Raw genomic sequence first — 25535 nt, 5'->3', positions numbered from 1 at the left:
TGTCATCTCAGAAGACTTCTTTCTCATTTCTTCTTACAAAAGAGTATTAACCACAGTATCCATCTTGAATTGGGTTGTAGTACTACTAATAGACATCACTAAGTGTTCCCAAGAGTCAGGCAATGAACACAACAACAACATGCAACGTTCTTCTTCCTGGATGGACACACCAGCATAAGTTAACTATGCAAGAACCATGTTGAATTCATTTAAGTGGTCTACCAATGGTGTTCCTACATCCATCTTCAGAGAGTACAACTTCTTCCTCAAGAAAAAAAATTTCACCAAGGATTTGCCTTGATAAATATCTCCCAACTTAATCCAGAGAAGATGTGCAGTCTTTTCCTCATGGACGTTTAACAGAACAAAATCAGCAAGACACGGCCTAATTAGACCCCTTGCCTTCCGATCGGCTAAATCCCAATCTTCTTGCTTCATGCCTGAAGGCTTAGAAGTTGCACTCATAGCACCCTAGAGATCTCTATCGACCAACAAGTCTTCCATCTTGAGTTTCCATAGTTTGAAACTAGAACCATTAAACTTCTCCATGTCTATATGCCCTGAGGTGCTCGCCATCTCAACCTGTAAAACAAGTAGACACTCTGCAAGACTCCCACTAAAATAGAACTGACACAAAAAAAGAACCCTACCTAGCAAGGATAACAAAACGAGCCAAGCTCTAATACCACTTGTAAGGAAAGAAAGTGCGGAAATTCGCTTTCCTAATGTCAGATTGCAGGGGAGAACAAAGTAGTGTATACAAATTTGCAACATTTACAGAAAATGGAACAAGCATGAGCATACAAATAAACAACACAAAGAGAGAACACAACAAAATTAACGTGGGAAAACCCTTTCAGGAGAAATACCTACCACTAATAGATAACGACTTTATTAACAATATGTCAAAAATACAATAAAGTCCAATCTGTAGACTTCCTTCACTCTGTCGAACAATCGTTCCAGATGAAACAAAACCACACGGGTCAAAACTCAATTACAGATCGCTCAATAGCTATTCTGGTTCATAACACTTTATTCAGTTCACATTCAGCTTCAAATATCAGACTGGTAGATCGTTACATCTACTCGAGACGGTTGGGAAGTTGAATTGTTTCCGTCAATCTGCAATCATGGAAAACCAATTATCTCACATGCAGCAGAGAGTCAGGTTGGTTCGTATTCATATACACCGACAGTCTCATCCTTAGTGTCCAAGTGTTCAACTTTTTGGACTTTGGTTCCATTGCACATTTGCGACCGGTCTTCGCTCCATCAGCCATCGGACAGACCACAAGCATGTTACTCCGATCTCTCGATGAACCGGTAGATGAATTCAACAAAGCAGCTCCAAAAATGGTCAGCTCCATCGGACCATCGATATAGCCTTCAACCAGTAGATCCGACCTCTCGATGATACCTGATCGTCGAAGGTGACTCCATCGGGGCATCGCCTAGATAGATGAAATGTTACCCCGATCTCCAATAACTAGTAGGCAACCTTATCGGCTCATCAGAAAAAATACTACGATGTTACCCTGATTCTGCATTGTTATCCTGATAACCTAAGGTGGTCTCATCGGAACATCGACACATGCCCAAAACTACTATCCTGATAAGAAAAACTCTCTGAGACAAACAGAGTGGACTCATCTGGAATTCGGCATAACTTCAAACACGTTGATCCGATTGCCGATATCAACTCAATCGCCAAAGGTGACTTCATCGGGTATTGGCTTAACTCCAGACCGGAACCTCCAATAGCCGATGACAACCCGCACCACCTAAGATAGCTCCATCGGGTCATTGACACAATGCTGATGCAGTCTTCCCGAAAGCTGAAGTTATCCTGATGACCAAAGTTGACTTCATCGGGTCATCAGGATATCATCAAACCTGCTTTTCTAAGCTCCGATGGAAGAAGATACATCGACAACAGTTAACCCAATCAGGGTAAACCAATGTCAAGTGAATTAGAGGCATATTTCCAACATGACCCTCATATAGGTAAAGGTCAGGAATCGAAGAAACAAGAGGCCATACTCATTCACTCTTTCCCATGCCTCATCTAACACCCTTCTGTTCTTTATAGTCTTGTCAAACTGGCACATGAAGTAGCCAAAGAATGCATCTTGAACTCTTCTAACATGCAATCTACTGGGTCTCAAAGGCAGCTGATCATAATATTCCCATATAGGTATAAGCAAGCGATCACCCTTGGTAGAAAGACCGGGGAAATGTTTGAGTGATGCTGCTTAATACACTAAGTATGAATTCATGTAGAAAGCCATGGTGGTAGGGACTACTGCAAGTTGCTTGCACAAAGCATTGCTGATAATCTCTCCGCATGATATATGATGGGATTGCCTTATGAACATGGTAAATTGATACATCCAGGGTTCAAAAACATTGGAGTGTTCAAGACGCATCATCCTGCTAAGGAGAGTTATGATGTCTCCAATTTCCCACTTAAAGTCACAGTGGTACAACTTATCCCACCTTGAGAAGGCAGCTCATGGCTCATGAATCCACCTATTAATATGACATTTTCAATCCTTTTCCCTCTTGACATAGTACTCGACTACACTATCCTTTGAAATTTCCATATAAACAGGTGTTGGTGGTATTCTGAAGACTTTCTCAATTGTATCTGCATCAAGGCAGATTATTGCTTCACCATCATTATTTTTAATGGTTCTTGTCTCCTTGTCAAAGCAATGGGCGCAAGCGAGAACAAATTTAGGTTCTAGGGCAGCCACCGAAAAAGAGGATGCGTGATAGATGTGGCTGTCCAATAGCCGTTGCATATTAGTATCCTACGGATCCTCCACTCTCTTGACAAATTCTGACATGTCTACATGCCCTATTTTCGTATCTTTTATGTGATCCAAAGGAGAGGAAACTTGTGAAGGTGAAACTTCATTCTGGTACTTGTCATATTTATACTTCATCTTCTTTGGAATATGAGAGGATGGTAAATATGACATTGAAGGACAACCTGGTATGTTGCGATGAAGACTTCAAAGTATTAAGGCAACATCATAATTAACTGCAACTAACATTTTTCTTCTTCAAATGGGAAGAACTCCAACCCTTGCACTTCACGATTTTGTGAGAGAAATATAAGAAATAAAAGGGAAATTCTAGGAATCTTGACTTTGACCGATTTTGGATCTTGGGGAAAATTTTACAAGTATACAAGTTGGTAAGAATGCACATGCAATCGGATTTTTAAAACCCGAATGCAAGTATACTTGTAAAACGGAAAATGGAGAAATGAGTGAAAAAAGAGAATTAGACTTGCAGGAAATGATGTGAACGAAAAGTACAGATATAGGCAATATTGATGAATAAAAATGGGAAGATTTTGGGAATGTCACTTCCAAGAAAATGGGAAGAACTTTAGACATGCAATCCGGTTCTAAAAACCTGATTTTTGAAGGATGGGTATTTTTCATCTTTGTAACTTGGAATTTCAACAAAAGATGGTTAAATTATTTTAACCATAAGGGAAGAACAATGATTTTCATCCAACTTGTAATTGGGATTTAAAATCTTGAATACAAGTAAAGAGGGTAAATGGGGAAGAACAATGCAATTCATAAATTGCTTTACAAAGGGGAAAATCTCTCTCACAAAATCGATTTTTGGGGCAAAATAAATATATACACAAATTTACAACTAGAAAGGAAAAACAAGAAAACAAGAAAACAAGAAAAGAAACATGAAAAGAAGAGAAATCATACCTTGCTTCAAACTGAAAATGCCTCTTCCAAAGATGATCAATCTTTGAAAGAAGGAAGAAGAACTCTTAAATAGGGAATAAATTGTATTCTAAACCCTTGCCACATTTTACAAAAATGCCTTGGGCAGAAAAACGTGGCACTAAATGCAAATCCAATGGCACAAGAAGTGGTCAAATCTTCCTCCAACTTCAACACCTAAGTGAAGGAAGGCAAAACAATTTAGGAGATTGCTAATTTGTGGAGTTTAGGTCCACCAAAGCGTGGGTTTTAGGAATCACGTGGAACACGTTTTAGCAAAAAATCAACAAACAAGAACCCCAAATGGCATGAAAGATGTTTGCAAATGCATGAGAATAGGGAATAATCCCAAACGCCTTCTATCTCCCAAAAAATCTCCACAAAAAATGCTTCAAATTTCCAACAAAATCGCCTTCCTTAAGCTGGTCGGGTTTTTGGAAAAGGAATGCAAGTTTTATTTTTCATGCAATAAAGAAAATCAGGTTTTATTTCCCATATAGCAAGTTTAAAATGTTACTTTTCTCTCAACAAGGCAAAATCAGGTTTTGGAAATGCAATTACAAGTTTAAAACTCCCCAAATTGCACTTCATGGAGAAAATCGGGTTTTTTGGGCAAAACAACAAGTTTAAAATGTCACTTTATTTCATTTTTAGGCAAAATCGGGTTTTGGAGAGAGATGTGCAAGTTAAAAATTACTTGTAAAGGGAAAATAAAATCCCAACAACAAGTTTTAATAACTTAACACATGTAATAGGGGTTTAAAATCCCTACTACAAGCAAAAGACATTAAAATAGGGGTTTTAGAAAATAATTACAAGTTATAAATAAATATGCAATTTAAAATTAACTTGTAACGTATCTAAAAAATTCCTATTATAACTTAAAAAACCAAAAGGCATCAAGGGGGAAATAAAAGGTAAGTTACAAGTTATTTTTTCAATAAAGTGCACTTGTAATTAGCCAAAATTTTCCCTACAAAGACTAAAACAAAGGAAAACATTTAAACTTGCAATTCAAGGAAAATTTCCCACCTGCAGTCAGGGAGAAAAAACCCAAAATTGAAGGAAAGACATAGCAAAAGAACCCAAAATGTGATGAAATTCAAAATGTGGTTCGAGGATGGACTGAGGATTAAGCCAGCACAAAGATTAGGCAAAATTCTACTTCGGGAAGCATGCCATAGGGTAAAATTTTCATTTTTTCACAAAAAATTCATGTAATGGTCCTTCATTTTTTAATACAAAAATGAGGACAACAGATGACATGGTGTCATCAAGGTGGCTACTGGTAAGTATGTCCTCCAGTAAAGTTGACAAGGTGCAGGAGTGGAAGGCTCCCATCTGTTGAAGATGTGCATGATGTAGGTTGGCAAGAGTGTTGACCGGTTTAGGTGTTCCACCGGAAGAGAAGAAAATTGCAAGGTTGAAGACAGACCGGTTAGGGTATAACCGGTAGGGTTTGTGAACCGGTAGATGAACCCAGTTGTGTACTATTGTTTGGTGACCAAGTTTGACCGACATAGTGAGCCAAGGTGGATGTCGACAAAGGTGCCATGTGAAGGTGAAGTGGCATGCATGCACAGGTCGGTGTGGTGTGTCGATGCGGTCATTGGAGGTTGGTCCAACATTAAATGGTGACTGCGAAGCTGAAGGAATGATGGCAGAGGATTGTGGCTTGAGATCAAGGAAACAATAGAGAGCCAGTACAAACTGATCTTTCAGATCAAGGTGAGTGAAGGAAACTGCATCATGCAAGTGATTGACCAGACACAAGGCCGAAATGCTAGAGATGGCTAAAAATAGAAGATGTGAATCGCAAGGTAAAGAGAATGACAATGCTCATTGATGGGATACAGATCATCAATCAAGGATATGGGATTTGATTGCATATAATATGCCATGATGATCAAAGATGTGATTTGATGCAGATTCGGTGCATGGTGAAAACCCTAGCACACAAATGTTTCAACTCACGTTTAGGTGGGAAAGTCTAGCTATAAGAGTGTGAATCAAAAATGTAAAGGGTGCTGCTGCATGAGAGAGAAAAGCCAGTAAAGGGAGAAAAAATCAGAGAGATGACTAGTCAAGTGCTAAACGACAATCAGAAAAAAAAAAAAAAAAAAAAAACAAAACAAAACAAAACAAAACAAAACAAAACAAAACTGAGTGGGAGAGAGAGAACCGGTTAGAAGAGTTCAACTGGAAAGGGTGAGGTAATTGGTAGACTGTCATTAAGTCTCACATAGGAGTGAACCAGTGGTGATTGAATCAATAGAGAAGAGCCTTAGAAAATTGCAGAAAAGAGAAGAGCATAGTGGAATCAAAAGAGAATCAGTAAGCTGAGAACCAACAGTAATTAGATAGCAGACAACTGACTGAGTGAAGAAGACCGGTGGTGGCTAGCAGCAGTGTGACAAAGAGAAAAGAGAACTGGCAGAGAGTAGAACCAGCTGAGAAGAAGAAGAGGTTGTACTAGTAAGGTTGCAACAGAGAGTGAGTTGCAACATGAGACAAGGTTGGGTGAGTGGAGAACTGACAAAGATTTGGAGAGAGGAGAACCGGTGGAGAGACTTGCATAAGAGTTACAAAGTTCTTTTGTAGCAAGGAGATTACTTTTGTATATAAAATATGATCTTGTAATCATTGATTTGGATTTCGGTGCAGGGGTTGGTGCCCTAAAATCAGGGGTTGCTACTTCTTGGGTTGGTGCCCTAAAGAAGGAGTGGTACTCCTTGGGTTGGTTCCCTAAATGTTGTAACCAAAGTCTTCATTGTGAGGCTAGATTGGAGCAATAGTCTTCAACAACATTTCTCACTGAGGTTTTTCCCATCTTGGGTTTTCCTTGTATATTTGGTGTTATGTGATGTCCCTTTCATGTGTGGTTGCATTTGTGTTATCCTCCCATCTAACCTGTATGTTAGCTTCATGTTAGATCTATTAACTGGTATATACACATAGGATAGAAAAGGGCAAAGATTTGGAAACCACTTATTCACCCCCCATCTCAGTGGCATTTTGTGTTCAATAATTAGTATTAGAACATAGGTTCCCGGTTGATAAGCTTTGTCCATCTTGGGTAGATTCCAGTATTTAAACATATTGGTTTTCTTAATGTCAATCCCTACTTCAGTTTTTTATGGTTCAAATTGTTCTATTTGGAGTTGTAGGATGGAATTATACCTATCCTCCTTAGGGTTTGATGTGTGGATGTCAGTTGTTAATGGCTGCCATAGTTAAGTCAGTCCTCCCACCGATTCAAAAGTAGAAAGAAGATACTAGTGCAATGATGTGGCAATGAAGGCTATGTTCTGTGGGCTCACAGATGATATTTCCTCATAGGTGGACAGATGCAGATCGACAAAAATCCTATGGGACATATTGAAGAAACTTTATGGTAATGAACCTTGTACTACAGAACCGGTTTGTGAGAGCAAGAAAAGAAGTGGATCACATAGGTCTGCAGATGAAGATAGATCTGTGAGCAGCAACAACAACAATGATGAAGAAGGAAAACACCTCTTCATGGCTCAAGAGTTAGATGATGAGAATCACACATCTTGAGTGATCATGCAGATCATTCCTACAAGCAAGATGTGTTTGGCAGTGATAGTGAAGGTGAAGAAAAAGATGAAGCAAAATTTGATCTTGAAGGAGAACTTGTAATTGCACTCGAAGAACTTAGTAGAGTGAGAAATACAAGTTATTCAAGAATGTTGCAATTGTGGAATAAAATTGGTTGATCAGATGCCTTGAAGATTCTGAGAAATGCATCTCAGAGTTTAAGACTCAACAAGAAGACACCAATGAGTGCCGGTGTAAATATCTAGAGTCTAAGCTAGAGGCCAAGGATAAAGAGTATCAACAGCTAGAAGGAGAAATGGAGAATCTCTGAAATGACCTTGAGAAATGTCAGGGAGAGTTCAAGGTAAGAATCTGGTTTGATGGTAGTAGTCATGCCTTGGACAAAATGTTGAAAAAGAAAAAGCACTCCAAGGACACTGGAGGATTAGGATGTGGTATCAGTGAATTCTCTACAAGCAAGGAGACCTCCTACAAAGATATTCAATTTGTCTCCTGAAATGGAAATGGAAAAAATCAGACCTTCATAGTTAAAAATACTCCAAGGAAGAAGGTTGATCTAACGACAATAGGTGAAGTCATGGAGTCAAGAATGAAGACCGGTGCTGCAAGAAGGAGAAACAATACAGATCTCAAAGAAAAATGAAAGATGGAAGAGGGCAGCTTCATTGGAAACAAGAACATGAGAAGACAACAAAGAAGACCTCCTACCGGTAGAAGACAAGGATATGTTATCACCCACAAGACAAAGCAAGTGTGGGAAAAGAAGAGATTGGATGGAAGAACTATAGAAAGTGAACATCTCAGTATCCATCCCTGGAGAAGCAGAAATGGAGATGCCAAACTGGTAAGTTCACCTCATGTTTGGCAAAAAAAATTCGTAAGTAATAAGCCTTCCTTCTCTGGTTACTACTTTGCACGTAATGGATATGGCCATAGAGTAGAAGAATGTAGAAAGGGATATAGAAGAAACAATTTAGGTTTCCATAGATATCGTGCATATGGGTACAAGGTTTCAAAGAGTAGAAAGATGCATATCCCCTCTCCCGGTTATGCAAATGCTATATGTTATCAATGTAATGGTTTTGGCCATAAAATTCATGATTGCAGAAGGATGAACATGCAGTCATATGGCAATAGGTATAGAAGCTATTCTCAACATGGAAATGGATATAGAGAATATGAGAGACAAAATGTTGCATGGAACAAAAGGAGAAGAGGTTTTGTTCCTACAAGATCAAGAGGTCAACCGGTTTCAGTAGTCGATTACAATAGCATGACCAGAAGAAGATGGTCAAACTAGTTTGACAATAGGTCCTCCAATCATGCGTATGGCATAAACACCCTTTGCTTATACAACAATTCTTTTGGTAATGATACGGAATCTAGTAGAGCAAGGATGAATCAACAAAAGAAGGTAACACTTGCTCCCAAGACTGAAAATGGGAAGAAAATGAAATCAAGAAGGTATGGAGGAAAAAGAAAGAAGAGGAAACCATGGACCAACACTGTGCATTCAATGCACAAGTGATATCTCCTAAGGCTTAAAGGAGATGTAGGACCTTAGGGGGAGTAGTACATTGGCCATATCATTCACCCCCTCAGTGTAAGAGGACAAATGGAAGAACAAGTTGCTGCTAGCATAAAGGAAAAAAATGAGATGGCAAGTGTGTGTAGTGGTTGCCTTGGCTACACACCTACAGATGAGAGATGGATCACTACTGCATGTGTCAATGGATGGAAAATTTGCAATTGGGATCGGAAAAAAATTGACACAAGAATACAAGAGTTAGAGAAAAGTGCTTTGGTATAAATGATGGACCGGTGCAGGAAACTGGTATGTGCAGTGTGGTACCAATATGAATACTAACCGGTAGTGTAGGTTATGTAAGTCAATGAGGTCCAGGATCATTGCATTAACTTTGGTAGCATGGATTGAGGTTCTTATGTCTTAGGTGGTACTGGAAATGTCCTAAATGACATATGTTGGCCCTGTAGTTGATCTTGTATGCATGCATCCTTTGTGGGCTAACAGGTTTGATATGTGGCATGATAGTGATATTGTATGGCATTGTGTACACCTAGGATCATGTCATATGTTGTAGTGGAAATTGTGGAGCTAATAGATCATCAGATTGATAACATATGCAGAGCTCAACTAGTATAAGGGGTTGGCTCTAGTTTAGAACCTAATAGAAAAATGAAGACTTGAGATGTATGACTCAGGGGGAGTTGAAAACCATGTTTTTCTGACTTGTATATAACTTTCTAGACACAGAGGGTGTGCAAGTGTCTATGGTTGTACCAGTATGATTGAGACCTTTGGATGTGCTCATTGGTTCGGGGTTGTGAGGTATTTCAATGACTATTCAATTTGTACTTAATTGAAATCACAACTGGACCACCGAGAGAGTTGTCTGCAAAAAGGGAGAGTTACCTGCATAAGAGAACATACAGTTGGTATCAGAGAAGATACAATTGGTATCAGTGTCAGCTTCAACACTTGATATTAGCAAATTGGGGTCAGAATAACTACTACATATGAAAGGGGAGATGATGTAGTCTAACCAACAGGTATGTTGTATTCACTGACACATGTTCCTTCAATTGGTTTCAGACTTGTATATGCAATTGGTATCTGGTTTGTATATACACTTGGTTGCTAAGAAATTGGTGTCAATTGGTGGTTGAGCCCTCCATCTCAAGTGTTGTGAATTGAGAGGATGAAATGTATGATGGTCAAAGGAGGAGAAGAATCTGGTAGAGAAAAAGGAGGAGTGGAAACTCTGTCAGTGCCCAATAGACACAAGGAGGAGAGAAACCATGTCAGTGCCCTTTTCCATTGTTGTCAAAGGGGGAGAGAGAATTTGTAGTATGCCACATACTACATGTGTGAGAATCCATGGAACACACAAAGGGGGAGAAAGAGAATCTGTAGTATGTCAGATACTACAAGTGTTGACATCAATGCCAAAGTTGTTGGCATTATGTTGTCATTGATGTCAACCAGTATAGGATGGCACCCGTTATGGGAGATTTATGAGCAGTTTTGTCATTGATGCATATCGAAAATGGTGTCATTAATGTCATCCAGCATAATGGTCATTGGAGTCACTGGTACACAAGTTAGTGTTGACTTGTGTTGAAGACATGGACAAGAGACCGATATTGGATAACGACCAGTAAGTGGTATGTTGGCAGTGCATTGTTGCCAACCAACAAGCGGGAAAGCAAGGTGAACTAGCATGTGGATCTGCTAGGTGAGCTAATGCAGATGTGCCAATTAGTATGATGTTTGGATGTGAAACAACAAGACTCCCACTGGATAAAGATGTAGTCACCAAATGTAGAGATGAATGATAGTGAGTGTGCCCAAATGGATCATATGTGCCTATTTGAAGATATGCCTACTCATGAAGTTATGACTCAGGGGGAGTTGAAAACCATGTTTTTCTGACTTGTATATAACTTGCTAGACATAGAGGGTGTGCAAGTGTCTATGGTTGTACCAGTATGATTGAGACCTTGGGATGTGCTCATCGGTTCGGGGTTGTGAGGTATTTCAATGACTATTCAATTTGTACTTAACTGAAATCACAACTGGACCACCGAGAGAGTTGTCTGCAAAAAGGGAGAGTTACCTGCATAAGAGAACATATAGTTTGTATTAGAGAAGATACAATTGGTATCAGTGTCAGCTTCAACACTTGATATTAGCAAATTGGGGTCAGAATTAACTACTACATATGAAAGGGGAGATGATGCAGTCTAACCAACAGGTATGTTGTATTCACTGACACATGTTCCTTCAATTGGTTTTAGACTTGTATATGCAATTGGTATCTGGTTTGTATATACACTTGGTTACTGAGAAATTGGTGTCAGTTGGTGGTTGAGCCCTCCATCTCAAGTGTTGTGAATTGAGAGGATGAAATGTATGATGGTCAAAGGAGGAGAAGAATCCGGTAGAGAAAAAGGAGTGGAAACTCTGTCAGTGCCCAATAGACACAAGGAGGAGAGAAACCATGTCAGTGCCCTTTTCCGTTGTTGTCAAAGGGGGAGAGAGAATTTGTAGTATGCCACATACTACATGTGTGAGAATCCATGGAACACACAAAGGGGGAGAAAGAGAATCTGTAGTATGTCAGATACTACAAGTGTTGACATCAATGCCAAAGTTGTTGGCATTATGTTGTCATTGATGTCAACCAGTATAGGATGGCACCCGTTATGGGAGATTTATGAGCAGTTTTGTCATTGATGCATACCGGAAATGGTGTCATTAATGTCGTCCAGCATAATGGTCATTGGAGTCACTGGTACACAAGTTAGTGTTGACTTGTGTTGAAGACATGGACAAGAGACCGATATTGGATAATGACCAGTAAGTGGTATGTTGGCAGTGCATTGTTGCCAACCGACAAGCGGGCAAGCAAGGTGAACTAGCATGTGGATCTGCTAGGTGAGCTAATGCAGATGTGCCAATCGGTATGATGTTTGGATGTGAAACAACAAGACTCCCACCGGATAAAGATGCAGTCACCAAATGTAGAGATGAATGACAGTGAGTGTGCCCAAATGGATCATATGTGCCTATTTGAAGATATGCCTACTCATAAAATTAAGCCTTATTGGTGCAATGTCAGATGCAGATGATAAGGATCCACTCCCACTGGTAAATGGAGCTTACACTAGTACATTTGGCCTCAAATTCCAACAGCAGTTCATCAGGATTCTGACTACAATTCGTCGGACTACTGACGAGCATGAAAAATTATAGTCAGACATTCCGACGGTGCTCAAGACCATCAAAATTTTGACGGAGTCAAAGACTCTTCTGACGACGACCATGACTGCACTTAGCCATCGGTAAAAATTGATAAGTTGTCAGAATTCCAACGCCTTGTAGGTAATTTTTCGATGTCTCAGGCATCCGAATAAATTGGAATTCAAACGACCCCCTCACTACTTAGCCGTCGGTAAAAATTGATAAGTCGTCAGAATTCCAACGGAAACCAGGGCATCCACAATGGCAAGGATGTTGTATGTGCAACGGTTTGGGTGTCTAAATTCAGATGGTCCTATCACTGTGTAGCCATCATAATTCCAACAGGAATGAGGGCATCCACACCGATGAGGATGTTGTATGTGCGATGGTTTGGGCATCCGAATTCAGATGGCCTCATCACTGTTTAGGCATCGAAAGTCCAATGGCAATGAGGGCATCCGCATTGACGAGGATGTTGTATGTGCGACGGTCCGGGTGTCAAAAAAAATTGATAAGTCGTCGGAATAAATTGGGTGGGTGTCAGAATTCCAACGCCTCCTCACTACTTAGCCGTCAACAAAACTTGATAGTCGTTAGAATAAATTGGGTTGTCGTCAGAATTTCGACGCCCTCCCACTGCTTAGCCGTCGACAAAACTCGATAGTCGTCGGAATAAATTGGGTGGGTGTCAAAATTTCAATGCCCTCTCACTGCTTATTCGATGAGGATGTTGTCAAACATACAAAATCCTCATCGGATGCTTGGTGGATGGAAAGGTTTACACTTATTGACCAATACAATAATACTAAAGATTCATTATTCTATATCAGCCAACCAAACGATAATAAAAACAATTTGACAATCTAATCATGCGATGGTTCAGGCGTCAAATGCTTGGTGGATAAAAAGATTTGAATTGATTGACTAATACAATAATACTAAAGATTCATTATTCTGTATCAACCAACCAAATGACAATAAAAATAATTTGACAATCTAATCTTTCCACTCGAAGACTAGCCTCAAAAAACCATGTATGATTGAAGAATTGTGTCTCACATTAAGTTCTTCAATCCCATCAATAGCCACCCATAAGTGGCATACCATAAGCTGGCATGGGAGGCATTCCCATTCCACTCATACTTGGTTGAAAGCAACCTCCCATGCCCACTCCCATGCCAGGCATTGGAGGTGCTGGCAAAGAAAAGAGGAAGAAGATGAGCATACATATTATGTAAACAAAATAGGCACATATTTATTTCTGCAGAAGATTTAAAATGTTTATTAAAGAGAAACTTAAAATATTCACAGTAAAGGCAAGGAGGATGATGAGGATCAGATGGAGAAGAAGGGTCATGAAAAAAGAACTAGGGCCAACACTCAGAAATAGGTTGATATCAAGGAAAAAGAGCTGGAAGAAATGAAAAATTATGCGATCAATATGAAGCAAATGGTGATTCATGCTGAAGAACTCATGAGAAACACTTAGTTGTCCTTGTGTTGTCTCTATGATGTCTTTGTGCTTTCCTTTGGTTGTCTAGTGTTGCTTTCTTTGTCTTATGTTCCCTTTTTGTTTTGACTGGGAACTATTCTATGAGTGGGTGATCAGGCACTGTTGTTTTATGCTTCTTTTATGCTTTATCTTTCTCCTACCATGTATCAAGGTTCCAGGTTCCTTTCAAAAACCTATTTTTAAGTAATTAAAATTTAAAATATTCACAGAATCATTCGAGTATATCAAGAACCTGAAGTAGGTATGGAAACACAAAGTCAATCATATTATTCATCTAGGCAAGTTATAAAGCCACATCTAGTCTGATCAAGTCATAGCATATGAACAAGGATGAAGCAAAGCATTCTTTCTTGCCCTGTAGTTCCAAATGCAAAAGTAAGCCCCATTTCAATGCCCCAATCCAAAATGAAAATTCAAAATATAGTTTAGCCTGTGAGAGAGAACAACTAGCTATATATTTTACCAATTATAAACTTGTTCCACAAAATACACCAACAATTCCTCTGAAAGTTCACGATCACCTGATTGAGAACTAGTTTCCATTGCATCCTTGTAAAGATTATCCTTTTAGACAATGCAATATGTTAGCACAAAATTTTTGTATAATTTCCTGAAAAATGCTATTTTCTATAATTTCCTTAATTATGCTCTTAAAAATGCACATGCTATTTTCTAAAATTTTCTTAATTATGCTCTTAAAATGCTATATTCTATAAACAAAATAGGCACATATTTATTTGAATTTTTAAAAACCATCAATAGAGTAGAACAAGTGCTCCTTGAGGTTCAATTAAGAAAAATGCATACCTGTTGAGCAACAAGATCTTTCTCTTCTTTCTCCTTGGATTTCTCTTCTTGGACAACCTCTAACTTATTCCACAAAATACCTGTTCCACAAAATACACCAACAATTCCTCTGCAAGTTCATGATCGCCTGATTGAGAACTAGTTTCCATTGCATCCTTGTAAAAATTATCCTTTATAGACAGTGCAATATGTTAGCACATAATTTTTCTATAATTTCCTAAAAAATGCTATTTTTTTATAATTTCCTTAATTATGCTCTTAAGAATGCACATGCTATTTTCTATAATTTCCTTAATTATGCTCTTAAAATGCTATATTTTGTAAACAAAATAGGCACATATTTATTTGAATTTTTAAAAACCGTCAGTAGAGTAGAACAAGTGCTCCTTGAGGCTCAATTAAGCAAAATGCATACCTGTTGAGTAACAAGTTCTTTCTCTTCTTTCTCCTTGGATTTCTCTTCTTGGACAACCTCTAACTTGTTCCACAAAATACACTAGCAATTCCTCTACAAGTTCATGATCACCCGATTGAGAACTTGTTTCCATTGCATCCTTGTAAAGATTATCCTTTTTAGACAGTGCAATATGTTAGCACATACTTTTTCTATAATTTCCTTAATTATGCTCTTAAAAATGTGCATGCTATTTTCTATAATTTCCTTAATTATTCTCTTAAAATGCTACATTCTGTAAACAAAATAGGCACATATTTATTTGAATTTTAAAAAACTGTCAGTAGAGTAGAACAAATGCTCCTTGAGGCTCAATTAAGAAAAATGCATACCTGTTGAGCAACAAGATCTTTTTTTCTTTCTCCTTGGATTTCTCTTCTTGGACAGCCTCTAACTTGTTCCAAAAAATACACCAGCAATTCCTCTGCAAGTTCATGATCACTCGATTGAGAACTAGTTTCCATTGCATCCTTGTAAAGATTATCCTTTTTAGACAGTGCAATATGTTAGCACATAATTTTTTTAGAATTTCCTGAAAAATGTCATTTCTTTATAATTTCTTTAATTGTGCTCTTAAAAATGCGCATGCTATTTTCTATAATTTCCTTAACTATGCTCTTAAAATTCTATGTTTTGTAAACAAAATAGGCACATATTTATTTGAATTTTTAAAAACAATCAGTAGAGTAGAACAAGTGCTCCTTGAGGCTCAATTAAGCAAAATACATACCTGTTGTGCAACAAGATCTTTCTCTTCTTTCTCCTTGGATTTCTCTTCTTGGACAACCTCTAACTTGTTCCACAAAATACACCAGCAATTCCTCTGCAAGTTCACGATCACCCGATTGAGAACTAGTTTCCATTGCATCCTTGTAAAGATTATCCTTTTTAGACAGTGCAATATGCTAGCACATAATTTTTCTATAATTTCCTGAAAAAATGCTTCTTTTCTATAATTTCCTTAATTATGCTCTTAAAAATGCGCATGCTATTTTCTATAATTTCCTTAATTATGCTCTTAAAATGCTATATTTTGTAAACAAAATAGGTACATATCTATTTGAATTTTTAAAAATTGTCAGTAGAGTAGAACAAGTGCTCCTTGAGGCTTAATTAAGAAAAATGCATACCTATTGAGCAACAAGATCTTTCTCTTCTTTATCCTTGGATTTCTCTTCTTGGACAACCTCTAACTTGTCCTTAACAATCTCATCAACTTTTGTCGTGTATTCTCGAATGAACTTTGAGAAATAAATTCTTTGAATATTAGCTATTTAATTGTGTAGAAGATTTAAAATGTTTATTAAAGAGAAACTTAAAATATTCACAAAATCATCAAAGTATATCAAGAACCCGAAGTAGGTATGGAAACACAAATTCAATCATATTATTCATCCTGGCAAGTTCCAAAGCCACATCTGGTCTGATCAAGTCATAGCATATGAACAAGCATGAAGCAAAGCATTCTTTCTTGCCTTGCAGTTCCAAATTGCAAAAGTAAGCCCCATTTCAATGCCCCAATCCAAAATGAAAATTCAAAATATACTTTACCATGTGAGAGAGAATAACCAACTATATGTTTTACCAATTGTATACCTATTCCACAAAATACACCAGCAATTCCTTTGCAAGTTCACGACCACCCAATTGAGGTGAGGAGGCAATGGGATACCATATACCGATGGGAGAGCGTAGCAAGCCAGAGTTGTACTCATCGAAAGAATTTATACCGATCAAGGAGACAAGTTGAGGAGAATTTATGCATCGGCAAAAACTATACTGATATGACCCATCGACATAGTAAACACTAGCGGCAGCAGTGGATAATTGTCTTGCCGATAGCCGATGAGGGTATTGGTAAGACTTATACCGATAAGAGTGGCGAAAAGAAGAGCCCATCGGTATAGCCAAAGAGATCAGTATGTGTTACTTTGAACCACCATGACGCCCAAAGAAATCATCGGTGAAACTTATACCAATGGAACATACTTTATCGGGAAGACTTTGCTTATCGGTATGTTTCATTTTGGATTACCCCGATACCCGATGAAGGAGTAGACTGATTGAGCATAGCGAAGACACTATTGGGAAGACTCATGGTGATGAATCCAGTTGCATCGGTATAGCCAAAGTGATCAGTATGTGTTACTTTGAGCCACCTCTATGCTCGAAGAAATCATCGGTGAAACATATACCGATGGAACATACTCTATTGGGAAGACTTTGCTTATTGGTATGTTTCATTTCGGATTACCCTGATACCCGATGAAGGAGTGGACTGATTGATCAGAGTGAAGACACTATTAGGAAGACTCATGGTGATGAAGTCAGTTGCATCACTACAGCCAAAGTGATCAATATGTGTTACTTTGAGCCACCCCGACGCCCGAATAAAACATCGGTGAAACATATACCGGTGGAACATACTCTATTGGGAAGACTTTTCTTATCGGTATGTCTCATTTTGGATTACCCCGATACTCGATGAAGGAGTAGACTGATTGAGCGAAGCGAAGACACTATCAAGAAGACTCATGACGATGAAGCTGGTTGCATCGGTATAGCCAAAGAGATCGATATGTGTTACTTTGAGCCACCCCGACGCCCGAAGAAATCATCGGTGAAACATATACTGATGGAACATACTCTATCGGGAAGACTTTTCTTATCGGTATGTTTCATTTCGGATTACCCTGATACCCGATGAAGGAGAGAAGTGATTGAGCAGAGTGAAGACACTATCAGGAAGACTCATGGCGATGAAGCCGGTTGCATCGGTATAGCCAAAGTGATCGATATGTGTTACTTTGAGCCACCCTGACTCTCGAAGAAATCATTGGTGAAACATATACCGATGGAACATAGTCTATCGGGAAGACTTTTCTTATCGGTATGTTTCATTTCGGATTACCCCGATACCCGATGGAGCAGACTAATTGAGTAGAGCAAAGAGACTATCGGGAAGACTCATGGCGATGAAGCTAGTTGCATCGGGAAGATCTATGCCGATGGTGAAGCCCATCGGGGAAAAAATGCCTATCGCGATAACGCTAAATGAGCTCACCTGACGCCCGATGAGAATATTAATTTGAGATATGCCGATGAGGAGGAAAAGGAGTCATCGGCTTAGGGTATTCTGATAAGAGAAAGTAAGATGTCAAAGTAGATAAAGGGTTGTTCAGAGAGCACCAAAAGGGAAATTTTCATCAAGGAGACATATGCCGACGAGCCGTTGTCAGATCACAATTCAAAACCAAAATTTTTAAAAGTCTTCTATTTAATACTTGCAGTAGATGCATCGACTATGGTTCGCAAGAGGCAAATTTTATGAGAAGCTCATTATTGCAAAAGAATACGGCAGATATAGAAATTGCCTTGTCTAAATACTGCGTTGGTGAAAGAAGAATACATAGATAGAACACATTGCATCTTTGAAAAATAGAGTAGAGGATTGTAATTGCAGAAATGGAAGCTTTGAGTTCAACATGAAAGAAGAGGGTGGCCAAGAGCATTGACTCTAAGGCGAAGAAAGGAAAAACTGAAGAGGTTCCTCCAGTCAGGAAGTTAAACCAAGACATGATAGACCAGACGCAAGCACCCGACCCAAAATCCAGAAGGTCGAAGCAACACCTTCCGGGGAGAGACCAATTAGAAGACAAGTATAGAGAGGTCGGAGATGTCTGGACCAAGGTAAGGGAACATGAACTGTTTATGTTCCACTATTTGAGAAGAACAAAGGAGATGCCACTCTGCAATCCTAGATGACAAATTTAGGTAAGCTAACAGTCCCCAATGTTTTTGTAAACATAAGATTGCTATAGGTTTTGGTGAGGAATTATAATTCGGTGAAGAGGTGCATTCAGCTCCCAAATGGGGAAGCATTTATTAGATTTTATGCGGGTACCATAAACGGGGTTTTGAATTTAGACCCCACTCCTGATAATCCCTTGTCCTTTGGGGACTTGGAGGAAGAATACCTCAGAATGGACACTACATATATTGGCTGGAAATTTTCCATTCACAAGAGGCAAGCAGGAAAATTAACAGAGGAAGACGAACCACCATTCTGCATTGATTTTTTCACACTACTTGCAGTACACATATATGTCATGTGGGCAAGTAGGAAGGGTGGAGGTTCTTGATCTGGAAAGCACTAGGCCATTGGTGTTAGCCTTTGATATACAAATGTATGAACCTAGGACTTTTGACTATGCAGCATATCTGGTGGAGAGGTTGCACAAAGGTCTTTTAAACCTTAGGGATGATACTCATCCCAATTTCAAATTTTATTCACTATTGATGCATCTAGTCTTATTTTATGGATATGTAAATGGTTTTTGGCCTGAGGGCCTAAAATTAAATACCAAGAACAGGGAAGGTGAGGAGCAGCCCGTCCAATTGTGGACATCTCTTTGGGATTCTCGATATATGAGATCCAACTATATTAAGTTTGAAGAACTTATTGTGATGCCATTGTACCGAATGTATGGGATTTCATGTGAAGGGTCTATCTCTGACAAGATCAAGAGGTTCCTAAGACCCAGGGATTATGATTAAAGACACATTGTTGATCATAACTAGGGGGACTAGTTTGTGAATAAGGATTTTACATATTTTAGAGTATATGGATTTGAGGGGAGCCCCTACGTGCTGCCAAAACTAGTACCAGACAAAATAGCTTATCTAGAGATTGTGAGGCAATTGAGTGTGTCCAATGCTAAACATTTTGCAGATGTGCGTAAGCAAGCCTTCCTACCTAGGACACTGAGTTTTGGTGATTTCACCATAGTGTCAACCAAAGCTTATGAAATAATTGATAAGAAGCTGATAGAAGAATACAATTTGTATGAGCATTATGCCAGGAAAAACTATGATCCTGAAGGATACATTCAGTCTTGCAAGAAGAGCCAAAACTTGGGAGGTTATCTGCATGTTAGTATTGAGGCTGAAGATATCTTTAGGAACATGGAGGATGCAGAGGTCAAAGAGGTAATTGATCAAATGAATAATGAACTGGCAAAAAAGAGATGGAGACTCGATGAAATTGAAACCGAGGAGGAGGAGGTAGAAAGTGAGTCTGATGAGAATGCAGTTGTCTCTAGATGGCAAGTGCCAGAGAAGGACGAAGAGCCAGACATGCAGGGCCAAATAGAGACAACATTAGAAGTTCATGTTGACTCTTGGTTAGAGGAGTTTTCTTCTTTTGTCGCTGATGATGTTTTTATTCATGCCAAAGAATTTAAAACACTCTTGTACAATTTTAAAGGGAAGAAATTGAGGGACTCTATTCCCAACATAATGCCTAATAATGAGGCTGATTTATTAAAGAAATTAAAAGAGGAAATTGATGCAGAGATAACCACAATGACCCCTCAAAAGGGGAGGCAACTGCTTATAGAGGCTGGGGTGATTTTGTTTCTCGGATGGGACCTTAGTGCTTCTTTTATCTTTGACAGTTTATTGCATTTAGAAAACAAGGAATTCAAATTGGATATACAAGGTGTAAATGATGTATTTATTGGTTCAAGATTTGATCAGGATGAGGAATATTTGAGGTTATGGGCTCTGTACCCTCCCCACAAGAGACCAAAGATCATTGATGTTGACAAGGCCTTTGGCCATATGATGAAACTAAAAGTTGGTGAAATTGATCCAATTATTTCTGCTGATATCGGAGTGGATATTTCAAAATTCAATAAAGCATAGATGATCAGAGTACTGAGGGAGAGGAACCTGTACAAGGCATTGTATGAATAAACGCTAAGGAGAAATAGGCAACATGTGCCAATGGTTCTTACTCCAGATAGCTCTCAATGAAAGAAAAATGCGAGGAGTTGTAGCAAGAAAATAAAAGGATATTAAAACAGATGCAAAGTGTGAGGGCAGATACTATTGGTGTATTACTAACTAAAAGATTTGAGGTTTTACAAGGCTTTCTGAAAGAATTCTGGATAGTGTTTCAAAAGAACATGGACAATGCAGTTTCAAACAACACAATTTCAAACAGATTGGGAACAAGGTTGCATGATAAAACAATGGCCAAAGCAAAAACAGAAGAAATTGAAAACATGAAGAGGTTGCTTGCTAAACACAATAAATTTGATGAACAATTACAATTTGAATATGATGAATGCAAAGACACTGTTCAACATGGTTTCCTACAGTTAACTGATCAGAAGAGTGAGATAAAGGATAAAGATGTATGGATTTCATAATGTCGTAGTCTTCTCAATGTTTCCCTTGATATTTCCCAAATTGATGGAATTGAATTGATAGAGACTGTGAAACAAATGGATAACTTTGTCACGTTGGAAGTCATTGTCAAGGATATCATCCATGATGCAGATAGATATAAGTTAGAGAAGTACTTGGAGCATATCCAGAACTGCGACAAGATGCTGGAAGACTAGAATTGATGTCTAAGTTGGAGCCCAGAGTCATGTTTTTCTATTTTTTAATAATATGTTCATATTGTAAAGATAGTTTTTAGGAAGTTAGTTTTTAGCTAGTTTTTGTTAGTTTTACTTTTAATGAAAGGGTATGCCCTTTCACTTTCAAACTGGATCATTGTCTATAAATGGAGGATCTTTTAGGATAAGTGGGGGAGAAACCTCAAGTTTTATGATCTTATCAAGACAATTTTATACCACTTATGTACTTTATTTTTTGGAAATATCAAAGTTGATGGATGATACATATTGAAATCAACTGGTTTGATTATCTATTTTCAATATAAATTTCAAGTTTTCTTCGTTCTGAATGGTATATGCTTTTCAATTGATTGATTAGTTCCATGTGATAAATCTATTTTATTAGATTGCGTCAATGTGCTATCTTATGCTATTGTGATTTAGACTAATTTCTAGTTTGAGCATTAGTTTGAAAGGTTGGTTGGCAAGTTTCAAGTTGTCTTATTGGTCTTTCAGAGCAAAGTTAAAATTAAATAATACTAACCACATTTTATATTTCAGTTACAATCCATATAGATGCTTTTGATGTGATGGTCTTGTTTTGAAAACAAGTTATTAAAACTGTCTCCATGGTTATATTTAGGATCTTTCAATTTGAAACAGTATGAAATCAGTAAGGGATGAAGGCACTGGTCTGTTGTTGATTTGATATAATTAAATCAGGTATTTTTAGAAGCAATCTTCATCAAGGAATCATACTTTTAATTTATATAGGCATAACTTCATAAACATTTATAAGTAAGCATTTCATAATTTTCAGCAAGCAATAAATATAACCAGACAGAATTCAAGAATCATTTGCCTCCTCAAAAATTCGCTATAGAAAAGCCTTTAACCGGAATTCAAGAAGTTCATGTTTCTCAACCTAATTGAAATTGAAGATCATTTGAAAACTATTCACATGCTAAATTACATCCCACTTTAACTTAAATGAAAGAACCAATAGAGAAGTTCCTCTCACCCTCTAAGCAAGCCCTATCTGATCAAATTATTTCATGCATATCTATAGATTCTTGAAGCCTATCATAATTTTCCTCTTCTACATAAATTTCATTCAAAGCCTCATTAACAATAGCTACATTGTTGCTCTGTACTGCAACCATGTATGACTTCACAAGATAAAGATGTCCAACATGGATAACAAATACAACAAAACAAAAGATAGTCATGAAATTTTTCCAAACCAAATAGCTTCTAAAGAGAACATCTAGAAAAACTTAATGCCCAAGTGAAAGACATCTCGGTAATCCTAAAAATAGTAACAGGAAAAAAGAGTTTAGAGCCATACCTTACACATGATGTCAACCACTAGTCTTTGGTCTACCCTACAGGCAAGGACATTCAAGAGGTCATTAATAAGATCTGGGTGTTCTTGCAAATAAAAGTGTACAACTTTGTAGTACAATTCAACCTTGGCCACTTTAACTACAACATCTTTGAATTGCTTATGATCCCATGCCTCTGGAGAATGGTTCATGATAGTAGTGGAAACATTATCATATTCATCATCTTGAATATATAAATATGTAAGTTCCTTCCAGTGCTACTTCTCATCATAAACATGGATATGAATTCATCAAAGTGACCCCTGTTTTGATAGTAATCACTGATCTCTTCCAAGTCATCCACCTGGAACAAAAAATAAATCTCAGAATCACAAAAAATATAAATTTCTCACCTTCACAGTTACACATAACACTGTAGATGAACCTTCCTAGATTATCATGAAAAAAAAAACTTAAAAAAAAAACCACTTACTTGTGGCGTTGTTGTTCGTATTGGCTTTGTTGGACCCTGCAATTAAGATTCAATATACATTATTCAATAAGATTAACTGTGCAACATAATGAAATATTGAAAAGTGTGTTATCTTATTGAGTTTCACTTGGTTTTGAGAATACTTTTAAATTCTCTACTTAATAGAGCCAACCACGTGAAGGCGGAAGCTCATTTGGCCCCTTCCCCCCCTAACATCACTCTAAATTTCTTGTTAACATCTAACATTCATTCATTGTTTCATCCATTAATAAAATATAACATTCATTCATTATCACATAACGTTCAATAACACATAACATTCATTATCACATAACGTTCAATAACACATAACATTCATTAACACTCATTAACACACAACATTCATCAATATTAATTAACACATATCATTCATGAACATTCATTAGCACTTAATTACATTCATTAACACATAAAAATTAGTCATTATCAAATTATGTAGATTACAATCATTTTTTAGTTTTTTTGAAGCTATGAAAAGTCTAAGTGGATCATTGTTTTCTTCATCACTTCCCCCCTCTTCAGTTGTTCTACCCTCTACTCGTGATCTCGATGTATTCCTAGTCCTCTTCTGAGGATGAGGACACCGATGCAAAGGGGGGTCCTCTGCAATAATAAAGAAATGGGTTAAATTCAAATCATTTTTTATTTTTGTTACAAGTATTTCATTAATTTAAAGAACATAACCGTGGTGCTCTTTACTTGATGGGGCCACATCATCTTCGAAATCATTTTGTCTAGCCTCAACCTCAACATGTTGAACACCCTCTAGATCCTCTGGAGTTTAAATACGAAAGGTTACATTAATCAATACACCAATTGCAATTAAATATATTTAAATGAATAACAATGGTCCTCTTTACCTGACTGGGGAACATCACATTCATGATGTTGTCTACCCGGATCATGCTCCACTTGGTCACCACCGACTACATGCTCTAAAATATTAACAAAAAAGGTTACATTAATTTCTACACCAATTACAATTTATGATGTTTATTTGTATTAATAATTACATAAAAAAATTTAAATAGCAAGTGGATACCTCCACTACTAGGATGCACATCCGGACCTTCATGTGGAGGTTGTGTTCCACGATTATTAGGCTACATTCCAATGTCATGCACATTGTTATAATTGCTTGGTTAATTAGAGCAAATAAATTCACTTTATGTTGGAACTTAACATCAAATAGGTTATTGGTAAGGTATTCAATTTGAAATTATTTTCATATAGCCTATTTACCCGTGTGACAGATGCACCAAAATCTCGTGTTTACCCACTCAATTCTTGTAGTCATTCAACCACAGTTGTATAGCCTTGCTGGTAGGCAATTCTCTTGTCATCTTTTGTGTGTGCTCTATTGAATTCAGAGCCCTACATTTTGCTTAGTATCATGAATTTTGCTTATATTGTTTGATTAAAAAAAATTGTTTGCAATTTATAAATATTTTGATGTGATATTTCATTTACTGATTCTTACAATTCATGCGGCAAGTTTCATATAACCACCAGAGATGAGTTTGTGTTGCCTGTTCTTTTCTTGTCTTTCCTTGGTTTCCTTTGATGTGTCACTCAGTCTATGAAAAGTTAAAAATATGTTAGATTATATAAATATAAAAAGTAATTAGTACATAATTACATTCTTAATAGTATCACATACCTTCTTCTAGCATCTAGTGGTGGATTTCCTTTTTTCCTTTCAATTCTCTCCTTCGCATCCAAAATTAGGTCCTTCCACTCCCTCTCTGGAATCATGGGGGGACGCTCGTACTTTATGTTCTTCTCTAAATGTGTCCTGTATTGGTCCCTCACACACTTTCGATATGTGCCATCTTTTTCAAGGAGCTTGGTTTTGTCGAATGTGTCATTTCCAAACAACTCAACCATATGGTTTGTGAGTTCATCTTTTAACCTATTTTCTTGGTCATTCCACCTTTTAAGCAAAAACAAACCTATTAGATTCATAAATGAACTAAAGCTACCTTTAATATAGATCAAGAAATGGATCATAGGAAAACTATTCTAGAAATGATGTGAAATAAAAATAGTGGATTAAGGGAGTTCACATATGATGTTCCACCTTTTACGTATGGTGGGCCCAAACATCTGCAATGCGATGTCATTAATATTTTTATAAAAAATATCATTTCTTGCAAAAAAATCATGGGATAATTAGTCCAAAATGAGTGATCGGTAAGTAAATTACAATTACACTATATTTAAAGTACCCGTAACCTTCTGTATCTTCAAGGGAATCAATTCCTTGTCGCTCACTACCAATGTGGTCTACAACGTTCCTATACTAGCAATACGGGAAGATCCAGGAAATGATGGTATGGTATCACTAGTATTTGCCTTTGGTGCATCCTCATGTGCATCTCTT

The sequence above is a fragment of the Cryptomeria japonica genome, chromosome 8, assembly GCF_030272615.1.
Source record: "Cryptomeria japonica chromosome 8, Sugi_1.0, whole genome shotgun sequence".
NCBI classification, from domain to species: domain Eukaryota; kingdom Viridiplantae; phylum Streptophyta; class Pinopsida; order Cupressales; family Cupressaceae; genus Cryptomeria; species Cryptomeria japonica.
Note: the sequence above shows the minus strand (reverse complement) of the source record.